This window comes from Lissotriton vulgaris, chromosome 4_1 (genome assembly GCF_964263255.1).
Source record: "Lissotriton vulgaris chromosome 4_1, aLisVul1.2, whole genome shotgun sequence".
Lineage (NCBI taxonomy): Eukaryota > Metazoa > Chordata > Amphibia > Caudata > Salamandridae > Lissotriton > Lissotriton vulgaris.
Genome location: NC_141691.1, coordinates 1,921,846,976 through 1,921,873,633, shown reverse-complemented (window position 1 = coordinate 1,921,873,633; position 26,658 = coordinate 1,921,846,976).

Here is a 26,658-nt window from a genome sequence, read left to right as displayed (position 1 = left end):
GGCTTTAACATGCGGCGGGGGCGGGCACCGGCAAAGTGCCCCGTGCCCCCTCCGCTACTGCTCAGCTCCTCCGGGGCCCCCTCCATGCGGCCAGCATTTCCGGTCTCCCCCTCCACATGGGTAACCGGCAACGAACCACCAACAGGCTTCCCCCGGGCAGGGAGGAAACGGAAGTGACCGCCTCAAGGCCCCGCCCACATCACAAAGGAATCTGCCTGTATTCCTGTCTCGCAGGGCCGCCAATGGCAGTGCGGCCCTGGGCAGGGAGGCGGGCACAGCGCCCCCTCAAACGATCTCCGAGCCGGCGGCGGTGATTTCCACTCGAGGCACAACGTGAGGGGTGAGCACCCTCGATAATAGCAATAAAAGCGCCACTAAGCGCTTGGGGGCAAAAATAAAGCGCACTCAGCGCTATAAATGAAATGCAGCCCTCTCAGGCGCTATAAGCAGGAAAAAGGTCTCTTGAAGGAAAATGCAGCTTCTCCATGCTGCCAATGGTCCCAGAGCGTCCAAGGGGCAAAGCAAAGTCCCCCAATCAGCCCAGGCAAGGCAGAGGGGTCCCCCAGAAGTCCTCCAGGCATCCAGGGGCTGGGCAGCGCCCGCCCCTGGTAGATACAAGTCAGAAACAAGAACAACTTGGAAGGGGACACAGCCCCTTCTTATACAGGGAAAAGTCTTTGAAGTCTTTGTGCAGGCAGTGTGAGAACCAGCTAGAACTGGTTATAGGGAAGTCCCTTCAGTATCAGGGACAGAGGTGACATTCGCCCAGCGGGGGGGAGGAGCCAGCATTGTGGTCAGGCAGGCACAGCCCTTCACTATCAGGTGCCATCTCCTCCCACTTCCCTGGCAGCAGATGCTGCCTTTCATCCACGGGCTGACTCAGACAACCTCCTGGGGCATTCCAGCTCCTGTCACCCTCAAACCAGACAGTCAATCCACAAGCAGGCCCAGGCACTCCTGGACCAGGCTCACCAGCCAATCACACGCCAGACACAAATTACACAAATATGCCAACTTCTAAAAGTGGCACTTCTAGACTAGACACAGTCATGCCGCATATACCATTAAGCAGCATTCGATCTCACGAGTTCTCTCATACCAAACTCGCCCCTGCACTCCCCACACATCAGGAACTACCATGGGCATACATATTCCCCATTCATTCCTATGGGAGGGCAGGTCACTCACCACACATACACAGAGAGCTCAAGCACTTTACACTGTACCACAGTGAAAAAGTGCGCAGAGGCCTAAAATCACCACCACCAGGTTCCAGAAACAGGCTAGGAAAAAGCAAAAAGTCTCGGGGTGAACCTGCCAAAAGGGCCAGGTCCAACACAACCCCCTTCCAGCCAAAAACACAGGGTAGACCAATCACTCCACTGATGGGCTTCCTTGCTTTGGCGACAAAACACGGACACGGACCTGCACAGCAGGTACACCTTCCGGTTCTACGCCACTCTGAACCCACTTGGTTACCTCCAAACAATAACTCTCTGGCACAGCTAGGATAACCCACTGGTACTCACTAGTCATCTACAGCCAGGACCAGGCCTTAGGCCATCTAAATATCACAGGCCCTAACCAATCCACAGAGCGGGGGGCAGTAACCCCTGGCACACAATAGCCATTCTCCGCTCTCTCTCTCAGTGTTGCTACAACTACCACTGATCCAACAACCTAGGGTCCACACCCCCAGGCTGACCAGAGGTCATGGGCAGGAATGCCCCACCCTACCTCTACTTCTGGGTTCCCGCACCCTCACAGAGAAGCACTCACCAGAACACAATTCTCCTACCAGATCAGGACCTCACTCCATGACTGGTCTACCACCTGGAAACTATTTCACTTCTGAGGTACAAAGCACACAGCACAGTTCCTCTTCAAGCAGGTGGGGGGACACAGCACACAGCAAAGTCCCCTTTCCTCTTGACCTAGAAGTTTCATAATCTCCCAACCTAAGATCTAAACCCTCAGGTTGCACCGGGGTCAGAAGTACACCGTCCCTCTGCACCCCCTTCCAGATCCATGACTACAGGCCCAGTATGTCTCAGGCTAGACAGATCACACGCCAGCGGCGTATCAGTGACACACTTTACTTCCGTACTCCTTCCAGGTCAGGCCACAACCCCAACCTGGCTTTCCCCCCTCCTCGGGGAACGACCTCCAGAGGCCCCACAAATGGTCAAGCACTCTAAACGGTCAAATGCTCAGCGAGCCAGGACTTCTGCACCCTCCACGTAGGAGCTGTACTGCCCAACACTCGGACCGCCGGAGTTCTGGTTACAGACACTCCCCGTCCTCTAGACACAGGAAGATCATCCTCAAATGACCTATGTACAGCTTATGCCCCTGACCTAGCGCTCGCTTAGGGAACCCTCCAGGCCCTGAGATAGGGTTTCGTGCCAACGTGGGACACACCGTCCCACACTCACTCCGCCTCCACTGAGACAGGGCTTGAGCTCCTACACCCCTACCATACTACTGGGACCTAGCTGGGTTACACATGAACCTCTTCCCCTTCACAGGATCATCAGATACACAAGCCACCCCTTTGAGAATCACCTCTTAATGCCTCTGCAAGACATCTAGCACATCGCCAGACATCCACCTTCTTGTCCAGTGCCTCTGCAGGACCTCCTGCACACCACCAGAGGTACACCTCACGTGCAAGCTCCTTAAAAAAACTCACACCAACTCCTCCAGTTCAAGACACCACTCATCCACACACTCCCCCTCCAGACTGGTGAGACAGTTCCTCACTGCCTCTGACTCACAAACTGTACCCCTCTTACTGAGCACCAGGCACCATACTCTGGGAACTGGGAATGGGACTTCACACGCACTGGACACATTTAAGCTGCCACCACTGGATCCTACCATACTGTGGAATCCAGACACACACACTACACTCAGGCGATAACCACCCTCCTGAGCTAGTCATTTCTCCTCCACACTCGCTCTCTTCCATCTACCCACACAGGGACAGGACCAGGGATGGGCACTGGACCCAGCAAGGGATTCCTAATCTATGGGAACCTCCCCCTCTACTGGCGTCCCGCCCTGTCAATTTCTCTCACCTGCCACTAAACATAAAGTGCAGAAACACATTTGAAAATGACACTCTTGGGGGCGCTAGAGGGCGCACTGCGGAATGGCTGGCTAGCGTGTCAGCTCCGCCGGACGGTCGCGCTCTTAACGGCCCTTTGCCCCTTTGATCCCCGCCAAAAGCGGCAGCAAATGAAGATTTGACCATCGGAACCCAAAGCCGACTCTGCCACACAAAGATACACGGCGCAATGTGCGGAGATTAGAAGATTCAGCCTGCATCTCGGAGATCCCGCCGAGACGCCGCAAAATGGCCGCTCCCGCTGATTGACACAACAGCGATTTGCGAGGCAGCCGGATCCCTTAGGAATATGGACACACCCGGCGCTGCTGAGTAAGTGGACACTAACGACAGGCTGGGGCTCTATAGAGTCAGTGAGTGACTCAGGAGCAAGGAATCACGGCAACTCGCCATGCGTTCCACCGAGCGCAAGATGGCGGCGCCCGTGAAACGCACAGGGTTGGCGGCAGCAGCAAACGACCCCACCGGGCGGCCCCCCGTCATCAACTGTCGGAGACAGGTAACACTGTAGGCTGGTAGCGGAGGGAAGATCCAGGCACTTACTACTGGCCACGCCGCCCATCGGCAAATAAACAACGCACTGGTGGCTGGGTTCCAGCGGGAGGTCTGAAGGGACTCACACGCACAGCGCAACTGAAGGTGCCCGGGCCAAGCAGGACACACACGGCGGCGCTGGCTTTCTACACGCACTGCCTGCTCCGTAGCGCCGGCTCAGCTGAATGAACGGGTACCGACCCTTCCCGCAGCGAGTTGTAAAGGAATGGGGAGCTGTTCGTGATACGCCCTAGACGACCTGAAAACGGCGACAACCGCTACTACTAAAGGACGGATGGCCCCCGAGCTCTAGGTGGCCGGCCAATGACCACACGCACGGCAAGAGGGGGAGCTGCCAACGCGACACATCGCGCCTTCCCCGCGGCCAGCGCGACATCGGGCAGTAGCCCTAAAACGGCCGAACAGCACGCGTCCAAACAGCACCCTGAAATGGGGAAACCAGACCGCAATCAGCCGAAGCTCCAATTCGAAAAGCGGGCCCAGGGTAAAAGCCAAACGACTGACCCAGAAGCGGACGGGGGCCAGGAGACACCGGAGGGCACAGGCATGGAGTCAGTACTGAGGGCGATACAGCAGAGTCTGCAAGAGATGAACGGAAAGCTCGATAATGTGGTGCAAAGGGTCGACAGCATGGCAGCGAAAATTGAACAGCACGACGGGTGCCTCACGGAAGCAGAACAGCGAATCTCGAGGCTAGAAGATGACCAGAAGACCGCCGCAAAGACCTGCGGGGGCCTGGAAAAAACGGTGGAAAGCCTGCGAGCCAGGGTGGAGGACCAGGAAGCCAGGTCCAGGCGGAACAACGTTCGGATTTCTGGCCTGCCGGAATCCACAAACACAGGAAAAATGGAGACCTATATAGAAGCACTGCTGAGAGAAATCTTCGGATCCGATAAATTGTCCCAAGTGTTCCTAGTGGAACGTGCGCATCGATCACTGGCGCCTGTGCCAAAACCTGGAGCTGCCCCGCGCATGATTATTGCCCGCATGCTCAACTACATGGACAGAGACACAGTCCTGAGACTGGCCAGAGAGCTGGGGAAAATTACCCATCAAGGAAACACGCTAGAGTTCTACCCAGATCACACTATGGCGGTGCAACAGGCTCGGAGAGAATTCGCTCCTGTTAAACAAAAGCTTAGAGAGCTTGGTCTAGAATACGCCATGTTATATCCGGCGAAACTCAAAGTCATCACCAGCGGGAAACCTATCATACTACAGACGGTACAGGCGGCGCAGGAATACATCAAGCAGCAGGGGAAACAGAGAAAACAACATGACCGGAATGAACCAACAAGTGATGTGGAATGAATGCAGTTGAACATTGTCGGGCCGGACTGAACCACGAACCTCACTGACACGGAGCAGCCCACAGTAAACGCCGCTGTCTGCAAACGCCCGCATGGACCATGGTGGCTATGTGTGTGGCAGCGACTGGACTGCATAGGCGCTTACGAATTTACTGTGAGTATTGACCCTGTATCTGCGATGCAGCGGAAGAACTGTTCGAGTTGTAAGTATGCGGAATGAGGTTGCAAACGGGGAGGGACGTATAGGCCAGCTGAAGGAGGTGGGAGGCTGGGGACATGTAGCTGCCACCCTGGCCGGACCTGTTGTTCAGCTGTTTGCTTAACGAGAGAGACTACATACATGACTTGGCGCCACCCCACCTACACAATGGCACTTGTGCCGAAGGGGAGTCCGGTGTACTAAAATTATGGCATTGCAACGATGCTGTCTATGCTGAGTGGGGGGAGGGGGTTGAAGGGAGTCGCACACAAGTTCTTCACTGGAACATACTCATGCGACCGCCCACATCCACTATGTGGATGGAGACGTGTGTACCTGGTGACACCCCCAGGAGGGTGTACCCCAAACTATGTTGGACACTAAAGTTACTGTTAAAGTTAAGTCAGGGATGGCTTTGGCGAAGTTTGGGCGCTGAAGTGGATGGGGGGAGGGAGGGTAACTCAGGAACTAACCGACTGCAACCTCTGTGTCTGAGAAGCATGGCAAGCTCCTTGGTCATGTACTATCAGGTATACAATGTTTGCAATCAACGAATGCCGTTGTCACATTCAAATGATGTAAGGTATAGCACTATACCCACAAGATATGAAAAGCAGACTCAACGTCTGAAATGGATAATTTATCTCCCAATGCACGCACATGTCACGTAATAATGCGCTAAAATTGCTCACTTGGAATGTGAGAGGACTAGGCAATCCAAAGAAGATCAGGAGATTGTTTGCATATTTTGATAGATTACGAATTAACATTGTTTTCTTGCAGGAAACGCATTTAGAACGTGATGCCACTTCCACACTGGGGGCTAAATGGGCCGAATCTGTAATTCACTCTAGCTACTCCTCCTCTTCTAGGGGTGTCAGCATATTGATTAAGAAGGGGACGGGCTTTGACATTACTGACATACACAGAGATGCAGCTGGGCGGAGTGTGGTGGTAGCTGGCAGGCTTAGAAGGCAACAGATCTTATTAGTGAACACATACGGCCCTAATGTGGATGACCCGGGGTTCTTTAGCAAGGTATGGCATACCATCACGGACATGCAGATGCCTAACGTAATATGGGGAGGGGATTTTAATGTCACGATGCAAGACGCACTGGATAGAGCAGCGCACACTTCGGAACAACATGGGAGTGCTAGGAGAATGGTGCGGGACGCCATGGAAGACCTGCATATGGTGGATTTATGGAGGGCACGTAACCCAGGGGTGACAACAGCGACACACATAAATGCGGCCAACAATAGTTGGTCTAGGATAGATTACTGGCTGGGCACACAAGACGTCCTCTCATGGGTGCTGGATGTTGCACACTTGCCACGAACACTGTCGGACCACAGTCCAGTACTCTTAGAAGTAGATATCCCGCATTACGACCCACCACCCTTTACCTGGCGATTCAACTCAGCGGCACTGAGAGACCCAGTATACGCTACCACAATACATAAGGCAATAGGGGATTACTTTGATCTTAACGGCCCAACAACGGAAGACCCGGGATTGTTATGGGAGGCCTTTAAGGCAACAATCCGGGGAGTCTGTCTCAGTACTGCCTCAGGCATCCTCAAGGATATCAGACGGCAACTGCACACACGTGAACAGGCCATTCAAACACTGGAACAGACATACATCCAGACGGGGGACACCAAAATATTGGGGGATATCCAGACACTTTTGACGGAACATGCTAAATTTGCAATTGACGAGCTACAATATGTAACTAAACGAGCTACTGCGAGGAGATATGGGGAGGGAGGTAGACCTGGCAGGGAACTGGCTGCGAAGATATGCTCAGGCAAAACACCACAACAGATCGCGTCCATAACAACCGACACCGGGGAGGAGGTCACAGACACTAAGGGTATACTGTGAGAATTCATGAACACATATGGCCCATTATACAAAGCACACCCCTCACCAACACAGGCTGAATTGTTGAAGTACATGGAGGATATTGAGATGGTGTGGTTAGTGGATGGGCATAGGAAATATTTAGAACGCCCCATACCTGTAGAAGAAGTCACAGACACCATTAGACGCTTACCTAATAACAAAGCGCCGGGGCCGGATGGCTTTGTGGCGGAATTTTATAAGGCATACGCTGACTTACTCGCTCCGCACTTGGTACGACTATACGGGGCAGCACACGAGGCCCAGACACTGCCGGCGTCATTGAGGGAAGCCTTACTCATTTCGTTACTAAAGCCAGGCAAAGAAGTAGACAAATGCGATTCATACCGTCCTCTGTCGTTGTTAAATGTAGACACCAAAATCATAGCTAGTCTGCTGGCGGACAGGCTAAAGCCACTTATGCCAATGTTGATCAGACCCGATCAGTCGGGATTTATTCCAGACAGAGCCACCACACACAACACCCGCACACTATTCGCACTAGCACATTATCTGGCTCCGGAGACGAAGGCGGTGGCAGTGCTACTGGACGCTGCTAAAGCGTTCGACACTATAGGCTGGCCCTTTATCCACGCAGTACTAGTACGCATGGGATTCCCATGGATATTTCAGGGATGGATAGCGATGCTCTACACAAACTTGACGGCACGCATCAGAGTGAACAGATACATTTCAGAACCCATACAAATCAGCAGAGGCACTTGGCAGGGGTGCCCACTCTCACCGATGCTGTTTGCTCTAGTACTGGAGCCACTGGCCTGCAAAATCCGGCAGCACTACCATCACTCAGCGATTCAAATGCCGTCCCGTCCTATACATATCTCACTATACGCGGATGACATGGTGTTATATGTTAAACACCCTGAACAGCACCTGAATCCGCTCCTGAGGGAGTATATTAAATTCGGTCACCAACCCCTTGTACTGGCACTAACAGATAGCACGCAACCAACTAAACTGGACTATCCATTGGAGTGGCAAGAGGAACCCACAAAATATCTGGGTATATGGTTCCACAGAGACCCTGAAGTGGTCATTAGGACAAACTACGGGCGAACGATCGCTACCCTGGAAGACAAAATAAAAAAATGGAACAGACTTCCACTTTCATTGGCGGACAGGGCTGCGATAGTAAAAATGGTACTACTACCGAAATTCCTCTATTTATTTAACAATATCCCAATAAAACCTCCCGCCGCCGTCTTCCGCAATATCAGGACGCTCGTCCTTAATTTGCTCTGGGCGGGCAAACAGGCGAGAATGGAACTGCGCACCATGACCTTGCCATATGCTAGGGGGGGATTCAAAGTGCCAGATTTCTACTTATATTACTTGTGCGCTCAGGCGCAATACGCACACTTCTGGTACCACGAAGTGCCCTTCCTGACACATGTGGCGGTGGAGGCAGGAGACGCAGACCCGGTCCCTTTGACCAGTATACTCACGCATAAACGCACCAGGCTACACGACCGTGATATAAACACGGTTAATGCGACCACAGAGGCATGGAGACTATTGGCCAAGGAAGCAGACTGCCTGCCACTGTACGCACCCACACTCCCACTAGCTCACCACCCAGCCCTCTCGGTAACGCAGGAGAAGGTTGGCATGGATCTGTTCCGGCGGGCCGGAATAGACACGTTTGGAGACCTGTACAAAGATGGCGAATTCCAGACACTTGATAAGCTACTGTACATCAGCAACCCATCTCCACTGTTCAGTTTCAACTTCTATAGGCTACAAAGGGCGCTACGGGAACACTACCCGACACATCCTGAAGAGCCACCTACCCTTGAACCCCTACGACTACTCTTAACTACGCCCAAAGCATCTCACATGGTGTCAAAGCTGTACGCCAGTATACAGGGGGCGGTGGGGAACAACACACACAAGGCCAGGGACAGATGGAGCGCTGGACTCCCGGAACCCCTGACGGATGTAGAATGGGATTCCTCTTGCATGCTTACGGGTATGCTAACACCCAACGGGAATTTGAAAATTATACATTACAAGTACTTGCATCAGGTTTACCACACACCTCAGAGGCTGTACAAACATGGCTTAAGGGAAGATTCGAACTGTTGCAGGTGTAATCAGGAGGATGCAGACTTCATGCATCTAGCATGGCACTGTCGTAGAGTGGCGGGTTATTGGGAACAGGTCACACAGGTCTTGAACGAAATGCTAGGGGTAGACATGCCATGCGAAGCAAAGAGCTGTCTGCTGGGTATAACTCCGCACCTGAGAGCCTTGAAGCGTAAATTCTGTGCTGTTGCGCTCCTGCTAGCTAAAAGAAGGGTGTCGATCCACTGGAATAGCAAAAGAGCACCAGAGGTAAAACGCTGGATTGAAGACATGGTGTATTGCCGAGACACGCTCAACACGTACGAGGAGGAGCTGCCAGTCGGCTCTAGGCCCAAAGACTACTGGGGGTACTTACAAGACTATTTGCTTGTGCATGGCACGTCAGATTCAGGAACGGTAGTTGAGTAATTGAACGTCAGACAGTGACAACTTAGGGCAAACACTGTACAGTACTGACAACTAGGAGGGAGGATGCTGTGATGCAGAGGGAAGGATGCAGGGGGAGAACTACAAGTTGGGGAATGTACTGTTAAGCTAAGTTTCAGTTCAAAGGGGGAGAAAACTGTGAAAACGTAAGATTATTGATGTAACAGGCAGTGAGCATAGCACTGAAGCACAACTGGATTCTATCTGATAACACGCCGCCGGTCCGCTGGATGTCGGCTGATGGGCTGTGTACAACTAGCACTGTTGCAGAACACTGTGATTCTCGATTTGTCTTGTATGTGATAAAAAAAGTGCAATAAATTTTCTTACACCAAAAAAAAAAAAAAAAAAAAAAAAAGAAAATGACACTCTTGAGGAAAAACAACAATCCAAAACAATAATCCCAAACATGTGACTATCTATAAACTGCAGAGTTTTGTAATGTAGCCAGCTGTCGCTGTGGCACTGCGCAAACACAAGTCCAAATCCGCACCGCTGACCAACAATGTTAGAACTGGCTATTTCTGGTAGGCTAAGGCTGACGCCAAAGCCAGGCAGAAACCACCATTCTAGTCAGGGCAAGGGAGTCACACGCCAAGATAACCCCTGCTCACCCCCTGGTAGTTTGGCACAAGCAGTAAGGCTAAACTCGGAGGCAATGCGTAAAGCATTTGCGCCAGCACACAACAGCAACAACATACTAGGCACACCACAAAAGGAACTCCACACAAGGTTATTTATAAAATAACTTTTGTATTGTAAAAACACATCAGATAGTATCACACAATATACATGGTGCCAACTGGCACGGCAATATTCATAAAGGATTATTTACAAGACAGGGCCACATGGGCCACTGTCAGAATCAACACTTTTAGAAATAGAAATTATTGTCAGAAATTAGAGTAAAAGGATATAAAATCACTGTAGCACAAAGTAACAGTTATAAATCACATCCAGTAACTACTGGGAACAGGTACCAGGACCTCACTAGGACCACCTGTACTAAAAGAACAACCACCTAAGAATAACATACATTTAGGGGTATAAACAAGAACACATTACCCATGATGCATGAAACACATTCAGAGGAGTAGTAAAGGAAAAACACATGATGCCTAAAAACATTCAGAGGTGTACGGACAACCACCTAAGTATCACACAGCGTTTAGGGGTCTAGGAAAGAACACATTACCCATGATGCATAAATATACATTCAGAGGTGTTCAGAACAAAGCACATGATGCAATAAAATACATTCAGAGGTGCTGCGCAAGAAGACACATGATGCCTAAAACATTCAGAGGTGCAGCGCAGGGAAAGAAAAACACATGATGCCTAAAAACATTCAGAGGTGCCAGAACAATACAATAGCACAAAAACACACAGTAGGCAGTTACCATCCTAGACATAGCAGATAACCACATTGCGCACAAGTTACATAGGCCACGACCTGTGGCAGTCCCTAGGCCAACTGGCTTGTTGGGTCGAAGATGCCATGGGTCCAAATGTCAGGGCACGCTGCCATGCAGCGCCAGTCTCAAGCACAAGCCTAAACGTAGCAGGTGCTCACTACTTGCTGGGCACCTGGGCAATCCCAAGACCTAAACGGTGCAGCTGCCCACTAATTGCTGGGCAGCTGGGGAATCATCCAAACTGCGCCAGGGCACTCACTGACCCTTAGGCGCAAACTGCACCCACTGCTGGCAAACTGCGCATAGTCAAACGTTGGAGCCACTCAGGCTCTGGACATCACCCATGTCCCAAAGGTTGGAGCCACACAGGCTCTAAAACTATTTATGCACCATGGCGCCCTCAGGCTCTGAAACCCATGGCACCTCGAGCCTCGCTGGGCTCGTGCATCGAAATAGGGGCGGGATCCTCTCGGGGCTCCAAAGAACAAAGCATGCCCCCAGAGCCTCTCTCAGGCTCTCAGTACATAAAAATGCCCATGAGCCTCTCAGGGCTCTAAAACCATTAACAATGCCCCCGGGGCCCTCGTGGGCCCAGCAAGAATGCAGTGGGGCGGCCCACTGCCATCTGGGGCCGCCCTGACTCGAGTGCCTCAAACCGGCACCGCACGGAGCTTCCCCCTGGCTCGACAACACTCACCGGGCTGCTCCATGTGCTCTCGCCGGTCTTCGGTGCGGCGGGGGCGAACTCGGCGGCATCTGAGGAGCTCCTGCTCCTCAGGGACTCTCCTTGTTTTGCCCGGTCCCCCGTCTCGGGACCAGGACTCAGTGTGGGGGCAGCAAGGCTCCGGGCGGCAGTCTCTCTTCTCTCTGCGGCGTGGGCAGGCACCGGCAATGTGCCTCAGGCCCCCTCCGCCTCCCCTCCTCAGCTGCTACCGGGCTTTAACATGCGGCGGGGGCGGGCACCGGCAAAGTGCCCCGCGCCCCCTCCACTACTGCTCAGCTCCTCCAGGGCCCCCTCCATGCGGCCAGCATTTCCGGTCTCCCCCTCCACACGGGTAACCGGCAACGAACCACCAACAGGCTTCCCCCGGGCAGGGAGGAAACGGAAGCGACCGCCTCAAGGCCCCGCCCACGTCACCAAGGAATCTGCCTGTCTTCCTGTCTCGCAGGGCCGCCAATGGCAGCGCGACCCTGGGCAGGGAGGCGGGCACAGCGCCCCCTCACACGATCTCCGGGCCGGCCGCGGTGATTTCCACTCGAGGCACAACGTGAGGGGTGAGCACCCTCGATAATAGCAATAAAAGCGCCACTAAGCGCTTGGGGGCAAAAATAAAGCGCACTCAGCGCTATAAATGAAATGCAGCGCTCTCAGGCGCTATAAGCAGGAAAAAGGTCTCTTGAAGGAAAATGCAGCTTCTCCATGCTGCCAATGGTCCCAGAGCGTCCAAGGGGCAAAGCAAAGTCCCCCAATCAGCCCAGGCAAGGCAGAGGGGTCCCCCAGAAGTCCTCCAGGCATCCAGGGGCTGGGCAGCGCCCGCCCCTGGTAGATTCAAGTTAGAAACAAGAACAACTTGGAAGGGGACACAGCCCCTTCTTATACAGGGAAAAGTCTTTGAAGTCTTTGTGCAGGCAGTGTGAGAACCAGCTAGAACTGGTTATAGGGAAGTCCCTTCAGTATCAGGGGCAGAGGTGACAGTCGCCCAGCGGGGGGGTGGCGCCAGCATTGTGGTCAGGCAGGCACAGCCCTTCACTATCAGGTGCCATCTCCTCCGACTTCCCTGGCAGCAGATGCTGCCTTTCATCCACGGGCTGACTCAGACAACCTCCTGGGGCATTCCAGCTCCTGTCACCCTCAAACCAGACAGTCAATCCACAAGCAGGCCCAGGCACTCCTGGACCAGGCTCACCAGCCAATCACACGCCAGACACAAATTACACAAATATGCCAACTTCTAAAAGTGGCACTTCTAGACTAGACACAGTCATGACGCATATACCATTAAGCAGCATTCGATCTCATGAGTTCTCTCATACCAAACTCGCCCCTGCACTCCCCACACATCAGGAACTACCATGGGCATACATATTCCACATTCATTCCTATGGGAGGGCAGGTCACTCACCACACATACACAGAGAGCTCAAGCACTTTACACTGTACCACAGTGAAAAAGTGCGCAGAGGCCTAAAATCACCACCACCAGGTTCCAGAAACAGGCTAGGAAAAAGCAAAAAGTCTTGGGGTGAACCTGCCAAAAGGGCCGGGTCCAACAGTGATCTTGGTATTAAGGAAATTGGCGAAGTTGTCGCAAACTTCTTTGGACGCCTGTATTGAGATGTCACAGGCTTGTAGGTTTGTTGCCTTATGATGGTATAGAGCTCCTTAGGTCTATTTTTTGCACTGTCCAGCCTGGAGTGAAAAACATGTGGATTTTTTGATCTTGATATGATTGATGTACTTTCTGCGGGCTGTTCTGAGTTGTTCGCGGAGGGTAGTAGAAGGATTATTCCTCCTGTGTCTTTCTGTGGCTCTTAGTAGTCTCCTTTCAGAGTTGGTGTTGGTGTTGAACCAAGATCTGGATGGAATGGCTCTGCTTTTTTTTAGTTTCAAGGGGGCTAGTTGGTCAAGCATGGTCACCATATTTACATTGTAGAGCGAGATGAATTTGGTTGTGGTGAGATGGTCATTGACCCTGTTCCCATTGGATCAGGGTCAAGACTGATTTCCATAGAGCTGGGTCCCAAATCAATCAATCAATCAGGGGTTTGTAAAGTGCACTACCCACCCGTAAGGGTTTCAAGGCACTGGGGGGGGATGCAGCTCCATTGGGGTCATTCAAAGAGCCAGATCTGATGTCTTTCCAAACTGGCACAGAGTCTGGCTTTGCCGGAGGTGAAGGGGGATGTCGTTCCAGGTCGTGTCTGCAAGGTATAAGAAGGACCTTCCATCACTCTGTTCCTGTAGGAGTGTGGGACGGTGGCTAGGGAGAGGTCGGCTGAGTAGAGTTTTCTCTTGGGGACGTGGAAGGAGAGATGTTGGTTGAGGTATTATGGTTCTATGTAGTGGAGGGCCTTGTAGGCGGGTGTGACCAGCTTGAAAGTTATTCTTCTTTGGACGGCGAGCCATTTGAGGTCGCAGAGGTGTTGTGATGTGGTTGTGCTGTGGGATGTTAGGGATAAGTCTGGATGCGGCGGCGTTCTGAACGGTCTGGAGATTGTAGAGGAGTTTTTTGTTGATTCCCGCATTGAAGGGATTGCCGTAGTTCAGTCTGGTAGTGAGGAGGGCGTGTGTGACCATATTTCTGGAATCAGAGGCTATCCATTTGAATGTTTTGCGGAGTATGCAGAGGGTGTTGAAGTAGGCAGAGGAGACAGCGTTGATCTGGCGGTTCATAGTGAGCACTGAGTCCAGTATGATGCAGATGTTATGTGTATGATATGTTGGGGTGGATGGGTTTAGGAGGGTGGGGGGCCAACAGGTGTCATCCCATGCGGAGGAGGTGGAGCCGAGGATGAGGACATCTGTTTTCTCTGAGTTGAGTTTCATTCAGCTGTTGTTCATCCAGGTTGTGACACTTTCATCCTTTCTTGGAAGTTGTGCCTGGTAATGTTGGGTTCTTTGGTGAGGGAGAGGATGAGATCAGCACAGGAGACAATGTTGAGGCCGTGGTTTCTGACGATGGTTGCGAGGGGGGCCATGTAGATGTTGAAGAGGGAGGATCCCTTGGGTACTCCACATGTGGTCTTTGTCTGTTCTGAGAGGAAGGGCAGGAGGCTTATTCTCTGTGCTCTGCCTATGAGAAATGAGTGTATCCAGTCTAGGGCCTTTCCTTGAATACTGGCGTCATGGAGTCTGGTGGCTAGTGTGCAGTGGGAAACAGCATCGAAGGCTGCTGATAGGTTCACGAGGATGAGAGCTCCCGTTTGGCCTTGGTGGAGGAGGGCACGGATGTTGTCTGTGGCCGCAAGGAGGGCAGTCTCAGTGATGTGGTTGTTACATAATCCAGATTGTTAGGGGTCTAGGATGTCGTTGGCTTCAATGAAGTATGCTAGCTGGGTGTAGACAGGTTTTTTTAATGACCTTGGCTCCAAATGGAAGCAGCAAGATGGGTCTAAAGTTTTTGAGGTCCTTTGGACCTGTGGAGGGTTTCTTTAGGAGGGATTTGACTTCAGAGTGCTTCCAGTTGTCAGGGAATGTGGTGGTCTCGAGGGAGCAGTTGATCATTCGACATAGCTTGAGTGCAATGGCTGTGGCGGACCTGTGGAAAATGTGTGGCTGGCAGGGGTCTGAAGGTGCTCCGGAGTGGATGCTCTTCATAGTCTTTAGGGTGTCTTCTGTCATGAGTGGGCTCTAAGTAGGTAGGGTTTGTTGGGGGGCATCACAGGGGATGGGGGTTGAGGAGGTGCAGAGGTATTTGTCATCGAAGTTGTCATAAAGCATCTTGAGTTTTAGGTGAAAAAAGGAGCTGAGTCTATTGCAGAGGTCTTGGGAGAGAGTTGTTTTGCTGTTTGTTTTGGCAAATTTGTGTATGATGGAGTAGAGTTCCTTTGAGTTGTGGACCTTGGAGAGGATTCTGTCTTGGAGGAAGTTCTTCTTTGTGGATTTGATGAGTTGGTGGTGTGCCATGGTGGCTGTTTTGTAGGTGGTGCATGTTTCCGGGGTTTAGCTGCTTCCCCACATCTTTTCCAGTCATCTGTAGGAACGCTTGTATTCTTAGAGTGCTGTGTGAACCAATTTGCTTTCCTTTTGTGTCATCTTGTTGACTTCTGGAGGCCGGCAAGTGTGTTGGCACAGTTGGTGATCCATTGGTGGAGGTTGCTTGCTGCAGTGTTGGCGTCTTTCTAGCTGGGGTGGAGTGCAGATGAGGGCGGAGGTGAGGTGTTCTTCGGAGACTTTGTTACAGATTCAGCTTGGGAGGCGGCACAACTGCTTGTGTGCGGTGGGATTTCTAAAGGAGAAATGGATGCAATGGTGGTCAGCCCAGAATATTTCTGTGGTGGCTGAAGAGGATGCTGTTTCCTCTTGTGAAGACGGGGTCGAGTGTGTGTCCTGCTGTGTGAGTGGGAGTGGAGGCAAGTTGCTTCAGTCCTATGTCGGTAAGGTTCTCTAGGAGGGTGGCAGTGTCAGGGTCGTCATAGTACTCCAGGTGGAAGTTTAGGTCTCTTAGTAGTATGTAGTCTGTGGAGGCAAGGGCGTGGGGTGTGATGAGGTCGGCAATGGTGTTGGTAAAAGGAAAGCAGGGGCAAGGCGGTCTGTAGATGAGGGTTCCAAAGAGCGTCATTCTGGGATTGGTCTGGAAGTGGATGTGTTTCATGGGGGGTGTGAGGCATCACCCAGATTGGTGCTTGTCATGCGGAGGGATCTTTTGCGGATGATGTTGAGGCCTCCTCCTGGGTGGGTGGGGCAGTCTTTTCTCAGGATGTCAGTTGGAGGTGGTCCAGATCTCTGTGAGGAAGGCAACATTGGGTGGGTTGATGAGGTCCCAGATTTCTATGGCGAATCTGTGCAGAGAGGGCACATTGAGAAGAATGCAGTTCAGTGGTTTATGTGCCAAGGCATCCGGTGGGCAGGGGGCTACTGCTGGTGTCCGGAGGTGGGTGAAGGTGTATGGCAGCAGTGAAAGCAGAAGATTGAGCCTTGGGTGTTGCTTGGTATTGAGACCTGACCGTGGTTGTGCATGTAGAGAGTGCTGGGGTCATACTGGATGCAGGTCTGTGGTTCAGGCTCCCTGACGCTTGTCACGATTGGGTCATGGATGGGCACATACGGGCTTGCCTTTGGCGTGCCTTTGGGCTGCCATTATGTAGGGGCTGGGGAGTTGGATCAGTTGGGCGGCGGGAGCAACATGCTTGGGGGAGGCGCAGCAGGGGCAGCAGCTGAGAGGATTGGGAAAACAGAAAAAAAAGAGAGCAACAACAAATAAAGGCAATAGAAAAGCTAAACCAGAAAGAGCAAAAAGAAGGGAAAGAGCAAGGCAGAGAGAGTGAAAAAAGAGAAAGAGCCAGCAGAAGGGGCAAAAAGAGAAAAATGGGCACAGAGGACACAGAACAGAGGGGAGTAGCAGAAGAGCAGAGTGCTCTTCCTCTAGACCACCAGGGATGAGACGCAGGCAGGAGCCTGCGGGTGGAGGAGTGCATCGAACACCTATCTGGCATGTAGCTCGGGCACAAGCGCAGTCCCTCAACGGTGAGCAGCACTTGGAGAGCATCATCACTGACCAGGAAGGTGAGAGATCTTGCTCTTCTTGCAACGCAGCAGCCGTCATTAAGTAGGGGTCAAGGGAGGGCGATCAAGTGGTATGGGGGGAGCGGGGCGACACACTGGGGGGAGCCATGGGGGCAGCAGCGACAGGGAATGGGAAAACAGAGCAAAAAAGAGAAGAACAAAAAATAGAGGCAATAGAAAAGCAAAACAGAAAGAGCAAAAAGAAGGGAAAGAGCAAGGCAGAGAGAGTGAAAAAAGAGAAAGAGCCAACAGTAGGCGCAAAAAGAAGACAACGGGCACAGAGGACACAGAACAGAGCAGAGTAGCAGAAGAGCAGAGTGCTCTTCCACTAGACCATCATGGGACGTACGCAGGAGCCTGCAGGTGGAGAAGGGCCTCGACCACCTACCTGCCACAGAGCCCAAGCTCAAAGACAGTCACTCAATGGCGGCGCTGCGCAGGTAGAGAGCAGTGACACTGACCTGGAAGGCGTGAGGTCCTGCTCTTCTTGCTGTGCAGCGAGCACCAGTAAGTAGAGGTCATGGGGAGGGCAATCAACTGGGAGGCGGTAGCGATTTGCTGGGGGGAGAGGCCGCTGGGGGCAGCAGCAGAAGGGAGTGGGAATACAGGGTGAAAAATAGAGGAACAAAAAATAGAGGCAATAGAAAAGCAAAACCTGAAAGAGCAAAAAGAAGGTAAAGAGCAAGGCAGAGAGAGTGAAAAAAGAGAAAGAGCCAACAGGGGACACATAACAGAGCGGAGTAGCAGAAGAGCAGAGTGCTCTTCCTCTAGACCACCAGGGATGAGACGCAGGCAGGAGCCTGCGGGTGGAGGAAGGCATTGAACACCTACATGGCACGTAGCTGGGGCTCAAGGGCAGTCCCTCAATGGAGGAGTTGAGTTGGGGAGAGCAGTGACACTCATCAGGAAGGTCCGAGGTCTTGCTCTTCTTGCTGCGCAGCGGCCACCATTAAGTAGGTGTCAGGGAGGGCCATCATCTGGGAGGCAGGAGAGAAACGCTGGTGGGTAGGAGCCACAGGGACAGCAGCGACGGGGAGTGGGAAAATGGAACAAAAAAGAGAGGAACAAAAAATAGAGGCAATAGAAAAGCAAAACTAGTAAGAGCACGAAGAAGGGAAAGAGCAAGGCAGAGAGAGTGAAAAAAGAGAAAGAGCCAACAGAAGGGGCAAAAAGAGAATAACGGGCAAAGGGGACACAGAATAGAGCAAAGTAGCAGAAGAGCAGAGTGCTCTTCCACAAGACCACCAGGGATGAGGCGTTGGCAGGAGCTTGCGAGTGGAGGAGGGCCTCGAACACCTCCCTTGCACAGAGCTCAGGCTCAAGGGTAGTCCATTAATGGAGGAGGAGCGCAGAGGGAGAGCAGTGGCACTGACCAGGAGGGGCAGAGGTCGTTCTCTTCTTGCCGTGCAGAGGGCGGCATTAAGTAGGTGTCGAGGGAGGCCGATCCTACTAGGAGGCGGGAGTGACACGCTGGGGGGGGGAGCTGCAGGGGAAGCAGCCGCACGGAGCATGAAAACAGAGCAAAACAGAGAGGAACAAAAAATAGAGGCAATAGAAAAGCAAAACCAGAAAGAGCAAAAAGAAGGGAAAGAGCAAGGCAGACAGAGTGAAAAAAAGAGACAGCGCCAACAAAAGGGGCAAAAAGACGAAAACGGGCACAGAGGACACAGAACAGAGCAGAGTGGCAAAAGACTGCTTTTCCAGTAGACCACCATCGATGAGACACAGGCAGGAGCCTGCGGATGTAGGAGGAACTTGAACACCTACCTGGCACAGAGCCTGGGCTCAAGGGCAGTCCCTCAATGGTGGAGTTGCACGGGGGAGCAGTGACACTGAGGTGGCATTGTGTGCAAAATAGCGATGAACTGGGATGCAGCCAGAATAATTATTTGTGGCCGCGATTAATTCAAGCATTCCATCCATCGCTTTTTGTAGACTTTAGTGCATGATGTTGCAGCAGGTACAAGGAGGTGTTCCAATATACTGGATCCTCCACTATAATGGATTTTATGAGGTCTCTGTTAGCATTTTAAAAAATTCCTCAAGCTCTTCCAGGTTTTAAAGGAATGTCAGAAATCTGTTTAAATCCTGTGACAGATGAAATATATATCACAGGGTTCTTTTTTGAGGAAGTTGTTCACAATCAGATTGGCACTGTTGGACAAACAGGGTACTCAGAGTATCCTCCATTTGCATTGGATCTGATATTGTTACTGCTATTGTCAGTGGCAATCAATTCAAAACTGAGACCCAGAGGTTTAAGCAATTTGTAAAGTGGTAATACATTCTGTCAGGATGTTGGCAGCTGTGAGCTCTTTCTCAGTCCTCTGTTCTGACCCCCAGTTCCTGCTTTGGTGTCGATCTCAGAGCTAGAGTTCATGGAAGTGATACTGGCATCGCAGACAGACCAAGGATGTGCTTCCGGCCATTCCTGCCCTTGATACTGACCACAGCCAATTGCAACCTTTACCCAGGTGATCAGTACTGGCCTTCCTCAGAAAGAATTTCCCTCTGGTTTACATTAGGGTCTAATGAGACTTCTGAAACCTCAACGGGCCAACTACTGCTGGGGACTGGTCGGTCGATCCTTCTTTAATGCCTCTTAATGCTAATGTGGAGGAGGCCAAACCACCTTCCAGTCTAGCCAGCTGCTATTCCATTGGCGCCTTCTTCAGCACCAATGCTGCAGAATTAAGATGCATTGCATGGCTTGCTTAATTTTCTGAAGAGTAGGGCCATTTTAGTTAGATTTAAATGCAAGGCACACCAATTGTTGGAAGAAGTGTCTTATAGGCCTCTACCCCATGGTAATTACAGTGGCATATCTCGATATGAATCAGATTGTGTTTAGGTGCCTGATATTGTGTACCAAGATGATGACAATAGTATCAATTGTATGTGCCCTTCTTATATCAATATGTTTCATCACTCCCTTGATGTCATTTTACCATTGACTAGCCCACCCTACGTTACCCCAGAATTATATAGGATCTGTTATGTTTGCACTATATGATTTTATGCTCATTAGCTTCCCCATTGTAGTCTGGTTATGATATTTTTCCTTCCCCTCATTCTAACTGTAAAACGCTCTGATATCCTTTGGGATCAAGTTCACGCTATATAAAACTTTATAAATAAAAAAAATAAAAAAGTTATGAATTTTACAACTGTTACACATCAACCAACAACTTGAATACTTGCAGTACTGAGAGCAACAGTGAATAGTCTTTGCTGAACCCCTGTGAAGCCATCAACGTTTTGCATACTCCAGTGACGTGTCGCTCCACTAAAGGCTCTGAGACTTGGCCATTCCAATGGAGGAAAAGGTACGAGATTGTTATGCGTGTAGCTTAAGCGACAAATCTAAAGTATCTAAACATTCTCCCTTAATTCCAGTGGAAGTACCTATGGCACCTTGGCAAAAACTGGGCTTCGACATTACGGGACCCATTCATGGAAGTGGCTCACAAGACTGGTACCTGTTGGTAATGATTGACTATTACTCAAACTGGATAACAAGGTGGTAGTTAATATCAATACAAAGTCATTGATACGATTCCTAAAAGAGGTGTTTACAAAAGAGGGTATTCCCTCAACGTTGATAACAGACAACGGAGTGCAACTGATCTCGGAGGAAATGAAAGAGTTTCTAAAAGACTGCTCGATAACCAATATCTGTACTCCGTTGTATTGTCCTAAGGCGAATGGCAAAGTGGGAAGGGCCAACCGCTTGTTGAAGGAATGTATCAATCTGGCCAGTAAGTCGGGTAAAAACGTGGAGGACGCCATCATGGAAACTCTGTGGGCCTATCATACCACCCCCAACTCCATTTCAGGACACTTACCGTTCGAGCTGTTGAGAAGAAGAAAATCTGGATCAAAGCTGTCCCCGAATTGGATGGGAAAAAATGGTCATGTGGAAGTCGATCAGGAGGAAATGAGAAAGAAAATTGAAGACAAGCAAAGCAAATACAAAGATTGGTACGACAGGATGTGGGGTGTAAAGGAGAAGAACCTCAAGGAAGGACAGATGGTGTATATCAGAAAAGCCGGACAGGGAAGGAAAAAGAGAGGACAGATTCTACGCCCCAGGGAAAATAAAGGAAGTTAAGAGCAATGTGGTGGTCATGGAGGATGGGAAAATGTGGAGTCAAGACCAGGTAGTCCCTGTTACCATTAGAAGAAACCAGATAGGTGAGGGGGTTTCAGAGTCAGGTGACAGAAGGCAGGAAATGGGGCAGAGAAGAGACAGTCACAGGAAAAGAACCACCTTGTCCTGGCACAGACAGTATAACATGAGGTAAAGGGTAGTTCTGCCATCCATGGAAGGGGCTCATGGTATCTCCTGTCAGGTTAACCTAGGAAAGCGTCTTCTGCGCAAGACTCAATGTTATGTTGTTGTGGTACATTACATATTTGTTGGTCTCACTTGCTCCTACTCTCACCTGCTTTTCCCTGATCCTCATTCTCTCACTCACTCTCTCTCTCTCTCTCTCTCTCTCCCTCGCCTGCTCGTTCTTACTCTCCCTCTGGTTCATGGCCCCTCTCCCCCAACCCTCTGTGGTCTCACTAGGGAGGATGATGTGTTGTAACTTATCCCATGGTTTGACCCACCTCCTTCTGTTCCCCCCTATGCCACCTCCCCTCTTGGTACAGCCCGCGCTGTCACCTAAAGGCATCGATAGAATGTTGGGGTTGTGTGAGACAAATCCGACAAGCTGGGAGCACCTGTGTTTACTAGAACTTAATAAACGTTCTTGAACCCATCTACGTGTAGATCTTCATTACTACAGTAACACAAGTCAAAAAACATTCTGTAGGCAAAGCACCTATAAGATAAAGAATGTAAATTGTGATGAATCAGTGTACTTGTGAAAGAGTCCATCCTGTATTGCACTTTCACACTCTAAAGGAGGCATTATAATATACTAGATGGCCAATTTCGCTAATCCCATGAAATCATCTGACTCTGGTGATGCTTGCGATTTTAAGAAAGCCTACCACAAAAAAAAACCAATAGAAACAATCTCACGTGTGGTTTTTTATGTATTTGTTTTGCTTCCTTATGTCATGAAAACCCTGTCTATCCACACAAAAGAGTAAGAAAAGAAAATAAACACAACAGGGAGACTCTTTCTTCCTCTTTTTTTTATTCTGTAGCATTTAATTCTGTACTGCTCCATCTCATTTCACTTCCCACATTCAGAGAGACGTCCTGTCTGGCACCAATTAGCACAGCAGGTGCAGTGGCGCAACATTTGCCCCCAATGTGCAGCCCCCCCCCCCTCCTTCAGCCACAATTGGCTTTATGCACACTATTTTACATGATGCTATAAGACATTTGTGTGACCAGCTTGTGTAAAAGAATATGTGAAAACAGAACCCTACTCTGAGTTAGTTTCTAAACATATTTATTCACAAATTAGCCCTTCACTCTCTGCATGAACTCTTTGGGATTAATAAAAAAAATGGGGCCGTACAAAACCACAACACCTGTATGACCTAGTCCTACCAAGTACCACACATCAGGCATTAGACTAACGCATTTCAGTGTGGTGGTTTGTATCATCACACCGAAATGCATTGTCATGGATAATGTTATAGAGCCTTGGCTGTCCAGCTGTTAGCGCTGCCTGATGCTGCAATGCTGATAACATTAAGCTGGAGTGGCTGGCAGCGTGCTCTGACCTGCGTGAACTGCTCTTGTCAGGCTTGGGGGCTGAGCTAGCTGCTGTCTGAGCTAGTGGGTGCTACAATGTATCCCTAGAAGGCTATTTCCGCCATCACATAATTACATAACTGAGGTCACGCTATGCAGTGCCCAACGGCTACTACCAAAAATCAGCCAAATAGTCGGGTTGAGTGACACAGAGTCAGACTTAGGCACTGTGGCACGTCATGTCCTGCTGGCGGCTGCAGAGTTTGTGGAAGGCTGCTGCAAATCATTGCAGAGCTGCTCGTAACCTGTGTGTTAAATTTAAAATCAATCATGACCCTGCCACTGTGTTTGCCAAGTGGTTGAGACATTGTAGTATCCAGGGCTCTGAGGAGGCAGGTCGCTGCCAGCAACCTCAGTAAACAAATGCTGTGGCTCGCCTCGTGAGTAAGTGGAGTTAGTGCAGCCAGCCGAGTGTTTGTTAATCTAATTTGCTTTTTAGGTCTCGGCCTGATCCAGCGCATGCGCTGACCTGGCCGTGACATTTAGTAGCTGCTTTTCAAAGTGCTACTTTCCCGGCAACCAGCTTGGTATCACGCGCACAAGAGCACGTAATAGCCAGCTGGTGGCAGGCAAGGTAGCACTTGCAGTCATGCACGTGTGCACCTCTCGCGTCACAACTCGCGTTTTTTTGGGGGGAAGATAATGCAAACTCCAAATTGAGAAACTATGTGCTTAATTCTTTCATTTTTCCAGCCAGAGTCCTCCTTTTCCTGTTTCGTTCAATAAAGGTTTGCAGCCTCCCACTCCCAGTTCTTGTCTTGTGCTTCTCTTTATGATACGATTACTTTGCACCTTTGCAAGTATGTAAAGTACATTTAAATACAATCTGCAGCGCTTAGGAGGAAAAAAAGAAAAATGGTTCCTCGTGCTGTGCCTTAGCGAGCATGAGGTGCTTATGAAGAGTTCCTTTGTTACACATCTGTTCTTGGCTTTGTTGCGGCAAGCTTGTGTTTAGATGTATGTGTTATTCTTTGTGCCTTGGTGTACCGATTTCAGGGTTAGGCATTACTGTGCCTGGTCCAGAAATGGTGGATTTGGTTTTGCGAGAGGGACCGAATCATCGTGTTCTGTTTCCACTTAATAGATGTACGGGGACGCAGCATCTAGTTACTTAAATGGCACGGCAAGGCTTCTGTTCAGCAATGTTGTCTCGCAAATGTTTAATGAAGCTCCATCATCAGATGAATTCTTCTGTCTCAGAGGAACTCAAGTTCCTGATGCATGCCCGGCTCAGTGGTTGGACCTCCCTGATGCTTGCTGTCTCTTTTCGTTTTCCTACAGATCTTCTCCTGTGCACATTGATTCTCTGCTGGCTTCCTCGATGTCCAGACCTCCAAGCACCGCTGCTGAATATTATGATAATCATACTAGACCTATGTTGTCCTACTGAGGGAGTTTTACACCAATAGAGCACTTGCGGCCACTGCATCCACCTCATTTTTTCGTGGTCCCAAATTTCATACCTCCGGGATTTTCCTACGCAAGTGCCTATCTATGGGGCATAGAGACATTCGCTAACCTCAAAATGCAGTCTAGGATTACCCACATCCCGCACTTTGGGGACGTTTCAGGGCTGTGACAGGGCACAAGTCCTAAACAAGCCTTAGCATAGCCAATAGGTCTCGCCTTTGGGACCTTATAATTGTTTAGACATGCAACATTTGATGTTTTTCCACCAAGGTATTGTGCTGGATAATTAAACACATATAAGGTCCCAAAGGCTAGAACTATTGGCTATGTCAATGCTTGTTCTCATTAGCTCAGGATCATCAGCTGCCTGCCAGTTGGTGTTACTGAAGTTCTGCCCTGGGCTGGCTTGAGGCTCCCGACGGGCTGTGACCTTTAGTGCAGTGTGTGTGGGTGACTGCTAGTGTCTGCCATCTGAGATTTCGCCATTTACCAAACCCCCCCTCAGTCAGCCACCAGTGAAATGCCTATCCCAGGCCAGGGTACTTTAGTTCATGATTGCCAAAATGTCAATCAATAAATCATTCTGGGGTTTATAAAGCTTGGCTACTCACCCATGAGGGTCTCAAGGTGCTGAGGGAGTAGGGGGGCTGCTGATCTGTCTGGGCGCTGGGGTTCAGTCAATGAGCCAGGTCTTGATATCTTTCCTTAATTGGGTTAGCAACAGGGATTTCCTGAGTTGGAGAGGGAGTGTGGTCCAGGTCTTGGAGGCAAGGTAGGGGAAGGATCTTTCTCCGGCTCTGGTCTTGTGGCTCCGTGGGACGGTGGCCAGGGCCAATTGGGTGCAGCGAAGGTGTGTGGCAGGTATGTGGAATATGAGTTGATGGTTCAGATATGCTGGGCCTGTGTAATGGAGGGCTTTGTAGGCATGTGTGAGGATCTTGAAAGTGATTCTTGTGTTGACCGGGAGCCAGTGGTGTCATCTTCCTCATAAATTCCACTCCAGTCAATGAATTAAGTAATCACTTTATTAGAAAACCCCTACCCATTAAACCAGCAAGCTCCATCTGTCCTTAAGGCAGATCATCAGACTGTGCTGCAGCTGGCTGAGAGACTGGGCAGGTAGCGGCACACCGACTTGGATGGACCGCTTCGAGGTAATTTAGGTGTGAGAGTGTTGTTTTTGAAAAATAACACTAGAGCGCCCTGCCAGCTGTGACCTAAGTGAGAGTATGTGCCGAGCGTCTCAGGATGAGGCTTGCCTAAACTGCTTGGTGTTGGTGCCTGTCCACAAATCAGAGAATGTGTGTTGACTCTTAATTAGGCAGCTGAGAAGATATCTGGGTTTGTCATGCAGGGGCCTCACATCCTTCCTGTTGGGCCGGGGTCCATGTAGTTCAGACTATGGAGTTGACGACCGCTGGCTAAAGTGTGCCTCACATACCACAGCCCCAAAGACCCGGGGATTGAGACCGAAGCCGAGAAGCACACACAAGGGCAGTGGGAGGCACTGTGCTTGGAGCAGAGAGAAAGGCAGCCCCTGTCCTGTTGGTTCCAAGACCGGCACCCCAGATGCTACTGAACCCTCCTGCCTGCGTGATGGAACAGTTATTCCAGATAACAGCTGAATGCTCTTTGGTGAGAACCCCATCCTGTGTCCCCCATACCTATTTAGCCACCTGTGCCTCTTATACTCACATATTACCACCCACTGCAACTTTATATCCCCTCTGCTCCATCTCTTATAAACCATGTACCTCCTTGTAACCAGAACTTTTACGTGGACAGCTTGTAGGGCCCTAATGCTGCATGAGTGCACACTGTAGCACTGCAACAATATTTAAAGTAGCCTGATGCTGCCATCAATATTACTCACTGAAGTAAAAAATCAAACCTCCAGAGTCAGTCCGCAATAAATTAGTAATTTAGTTTACTTTTTATGAATTTGGAGTCTCTGCCAGGTGCTGCAGCCACGCTCTGGCGTCCTGTCATGACTAGTAGTTATCATAGTTTATCAGCAGGCCAAGGCAGCTGAGATCCATGTTTCGGGGGGCCTCTCTCACATCCTTGATCTTAGCTGCCTCAGCCCGCTAATAAATTATGATTATTACTAGTCACAACAGGCTGACTGACTGACTTGGTCTCGGGACAGTTGAGTCCCACATGGAGAGCCTGGATAGACACTCTGTGTGTCATGTCGATCAGTGTCCTTCCATTTCTGGTGCTTTGCAGCAGTTTTAAGATCTTCTTAGATTTT